This window comes from Stegastes partitus, unplaced genomic scaffold, assembly GCF_000690725.1.
Source record: "Stegastes partitus isolate 25-593 unplaced genomic scaffold, Stegastes_partitus-1.0.2 Scaffold635, whole genome shotgun sequence".
Classification (NCBI taxonomy): domain Eukaryota; kingdom Metazoa; phylum Chordata; class Actinopteri; family Pomacentridae; genus Stegastes; species Stegastes partitus.
Genome location: NW_007578366.1, coordinates 1501 through 6387, shown reverse-complemented (window position 1 = coordinate 6387; position 4887 = coordinate 1501).

Sequence of the window (4887 nt, the reverse complement as noted above, 5' to 3'; positions counted from 1 at the left end):
TTTTAAAAATTTACATATAGAACCTTTAATTAGGTTTACTTTAAATGATGAACCTAAAAACTACATTCACATACAATCCATGGGAAAATCCCATTTTATAGAACTGTCAATTCCAAATTGGAGAAAAAGAGGCTAAACTGCAGCCGTGCAGAAAAGGTAAAAACCTCTCACAACACAAACGGCATTAAACAATAACCGATCCGACCATCCAGCATCACCCCGATGCAGTATTTATGGCTGTATTCAGAGGTGATTTAAATTATTTCTTCTATCCTTTGACGGTGGCGACTGGAGGCAAAACTCTGGTCAACGCTGGTGCTCAAAGGAAGTGCTTCACCCCTTAAAACTTTAATTGTTGTCCGAATAACCTCGGCATCTTTCCTCAGGTCGGTGATGTAACGTTGCACCGGCTGTTACTTTAACGTCCGTAAGCAGGTTCTGCAAGCGTTGCAATCCTCCCTTAACTCAGGAGGCGCCCGGTAAACTTTCCATTTTTTTGCTTTCCCTTTAAAGCGATGAAGTGAAGCAGCTTGAGGGTTTTTCTGATAACACTTCAGTCATGGATGTTTACCAAAACCGCTCTATAAAAGTTGAACACTCTCGTTTTTTGGGGGGGGAAATGTTGAGACCACCTGCCGAGCTGCTGTATTTAATAACTGCTGTACATTTGTGATGCTAACCTTGAATGCAACACACCGTCCTGGAAGGAGGGCTGGAAATGTGAAATTCCTCCGGGGTGGCACTTTCTTTGAACACCAATATATGTTGTAAGCCCTCCTGAAATTGGAAGAGCTGCTATTGTTCCACTCGGTTCAAGGTGAAAGCCGGCCGATTACGATTACACTCGTTTCATTTCCAGGAGCAAATAGAGGCAGTTCCCAGAGAAGACACATCCCCGTCCTGTTCCCTTTTTTTTTTTTTCTGGCCTGGCTGAATTGTGGAGAGGCCTTGGATACAACGACTGAGTTTATCACTCTTAATGAGAGACTCTGCAGTAGGCCACACTCCATTACCCATGAGCCAGATGATAAATCACATTGCCTTCCATGACTCCGTGACCCCGAGGGATGTTTAATTAATCAGAGGCTGGACATTTCCACCATTAGTCGAAAGAACAGCGGCCAGGGCTGCCCTGGACACATTCTCACTCCCACACATCATTATTTGGCTATCTTTCCCGCTACCTCGCCTCACCTTGAAGCCAGGTGTGAATGTATCGAATCAGAACAGCGAGAGAGAGAGAAAGATAGGGACATCTTCAAGACCACATGGGGGCTGTTACCAAGACTAACTGCTATTCGAATGTGAAGAATGGTGGGGGAAGAAGTGTTGCTGCAAAAGTTCCCAAAGTGGGATCTGGGGACCCCCGGGAGGGATCCTGAAGGGGACGTGAGAGGGTTTCTGGCAAAATTAGGAATTCAAGTCAATCCAACTGAAAATCATTGCAATTAGAGCCGAGCATTGGAGAGAGTATTCTAATGAGGTTTCATCCCCGCGACTGTTATTTCCACATTAATGGTGACGAAAGTTAATTCGACACTAAATCTTTTGGCTCCGTGGTTAAAAGTTAACAAGAATCTGTCACCGAATGTGTGTGTTTTTTTTTTGTTGATTAAAATCATCTACAGAGGAGTTATTAACCCAACGAATTAACTGTATTCAAGGCTGCAAGCTGGGTTTTATTTTATTCTTTTATCAGGTGGTGATAAATATGTTGATTGATTTATTGTTTTAGTTATAAAAATGTCCGAAAATATTGGTCATCACAAGTTCCCAGAGTGTTGTCAGAGCAACAGGAAGCAGAAAATAAACAAAAGCTAACAAAAAAATATTCCAGTTGCACACTTTAAAAAAAAAATTAGGACAATTTTGGATCAAATTATGTTCAACCAATGAACTCTGTTTGGTTTGGGTAATTAGCTTTTCCTCCACGATGAAATGTATTGTTGATTAGTAGCATAAACACAAGTGTGGAAGTATTTCCGCATAAAAAATAAGTTCTTTGAAATAGTATTATTATGTTATTTGAAATATTTTTTTCAAATGTTAAGTACTTAACTGTCATAATTAGAAATTACGGGAAAAAAATGACATCTTTAAGTCGGCAAAATAAAAAAACAATTAAGTGATTAGGAAGGATATTTGAAATCCTGAACTCAAGGTGAAGCAAAATTTAATTATTAAGCCAATTTCATTAAGTTACTTAACTTTGGTTTTAAATCAACTAATGTAGAAATTTGAGTTGAAATTACACACAATATTAAGTTGATGTAATTAACAATGCTATTCTGTAAAAAATAATGTTTGCAACCTGATTAGTAAAATTTTTAAAAATTGTTTTGAGACTAGCTTTGTTGAATTTATTTATTTTTTTTTTTTAGAGTGCACGCTAGTATCGTAGAACACACGGACTTGCTGTCAACTGAAGTAGTTTGTCTTCTTCTCTTCAGCTGCAAGTCTGTGAGTGTTTGTTTCACTGTGAGTCAGTGACACACAGCAGAGGACACACACCAGATTAAACAGACACACAAACTGACGGTAAACACACACAGACACAGGAGTCGCTGTAAACAGTCGGACCTGAACAGACGAGCAGCACAGTGGAGGCTCTGACTGAGATGAAATGAAATAAATGCACATACATGAGGTAGATAACATGTTTAAGTGCAGTATTTGGTTTTATTTTTAAGATTCTATGGTTATTTGGGGACCAGCTGAATGATCTAGACTATAATTTTTGTTTTTACAGAGCAGTGCATGCATTCACAGCTAAACCAGCTGCCAAAATATGGAAAAGACAGGCTCAGATTTAGGGATTCAGATTTTCTTGACTGATAATTGCAGCTAGTTTTGAGCTCACCAATCAGCCGCTGGACCACAGTGATGTTGTTTTAATGCTCTTCAGCTTGTCTACTAAACAAGATCTCAGGCTGGTAGGTGTTAAGTGTCCCAGGAGACTTTCTCATGGTGGCGCTTTACTAGTCAGATATTCACATTCTTAAATTAATCTGGATCAAGTTAAACAACATGAAGCGAGGACACAGACGCACATGAGCAGAGAGTACACGGTCTCTAATGTAGGTATGAATGAGGCTCGAACAAAGCAGAGCGGGACAGATTTACTCAACACAAATAAGCATAAACACAAACTGCCTCATTCACTTATCCAGTAAATTCCACGACATTCTCATCACTGCAACCTTAAGCTCACAGCCGTGCAAAACAATACACTCCACATCAAGGACTAAATGCTTCTTTTACTTAAACAAAGGAGGAAACTTGTTCGTAATGCATTCTTTCCTAATAACGGATCACGACGATAAGTACGAGTTAAAGCATTATCCACTGCTGTTGCTCTGTCGAAACAAGCTCACTCTGACCTACCTGTAGCCCGAGCGACCGCCTCCTCAGGTCGCTACAATGTTAAAATGTGAGTGGCTCCACCTGGTGGCTCAACGAGGCACTACAGCTGATCGACAATTTTCGCCTTTGGTTAAATTATTAACACCAATTAATCGTTTAATCATTACCATCTTTACTCAGATTACAATGTGACTCCATTTCCTGCTAAGGATGCCAAACTCCTCTACATATCTACCACGCAGACAGTTATTTGCTGCTTCGTCACTGCTATCTTTTTGCTCAAATGCTTGTATTTTGCACCTTTAAAGTACATGTTAAAGAGCGTTTTGTGACCAGGTTTGGCTTCTCAGCTACACATTGTACAAGAAGGTTTTATTATATTAATGCTGTGTGTTTTGCAAACTGCTTCAGGTTGTATATGTTTGTTTTATATGTACATATGTATTTCTTCTTTAATTTGATGTTCACTGCGATGTATTCTGCAGCTCAAGCAATTTTTGAGCGACAATAGTTGAATATCAAGCCACACAGACATGAAGAGAACACAAAAAAAAGGCTAGCACTAATACTAACAACATGTTTTATGTAGTAAGTGGGCTAAAAAGTAAGAAAATTACTAGTTTGCTGCTACTTGGTTACTCCTGGAGCCTCTCTGACCACGCTTTTAACCACCGCAGCCCAACACTTGGCTCTAACAAAGGCCCGTCTTGTCCTGAAACTCGACTGTTTTCCATCTCCTCCTGAGTGCTTTGAGATGCTGGATAGGTTTATAATAAAGTTGTCCTTGGTTCGGGCGATGATTGTAACGAGTGGAGCGTCACAGCTGTCTGGCAGATGAAGGCCTATTCATTTTTGATGCGTTTTCACTGAGAGCGCAACTTTTTTTTTTTTGACACAGAAAAATACCCCTTCCAACGATTGTCAAGATTCTTTTCTCCTCACTTTCCCTCCGCCGCAATCAAAACATCACTTTCCGTTACATGCAGATTTTTTGATGTGCCGAGCTTCGACGCGGCACTAAAAATTCATCAGTGGCACATTTTCCTCTCTCTGCCCAGAGACCCTCAGCATCCCCCCCTTGTCTCTATTCCCCGTCCCTGTACTGTACATGTGTCTGCACCAAACACTGCCTTGTATTCCCATGAATCAGGAACGCTCTGTGATTTGACGTTGATGGGGGGGGGAAACAACTGCATGCATATTCCCATTCCGTCCCATTTATATTGCGAGAAGCAGATGTGTGGACGGAGTGCATGAATCTGGCCTTTTGAATTCGCCTGTGAATGTTTGAACTTGCCTATTATTAAAATTTAAATGTAAATTCTGCTTTGAAAGGTCACAAGAAATGACTGAAGTGTGCGAGCTCGCGGGCTGACAATTGGTGCCGCATTTCAAATGGGGGCTCCATTAAAAGCTAAGTTACACACTCGCATCGCTTTTGATACCAGACGAGGGTGACGAGGACATTTTCCTGCAGAGCTGCTTTTTTTACTAAACTGTTTCCCAAATCTCCCAAGCAGATAC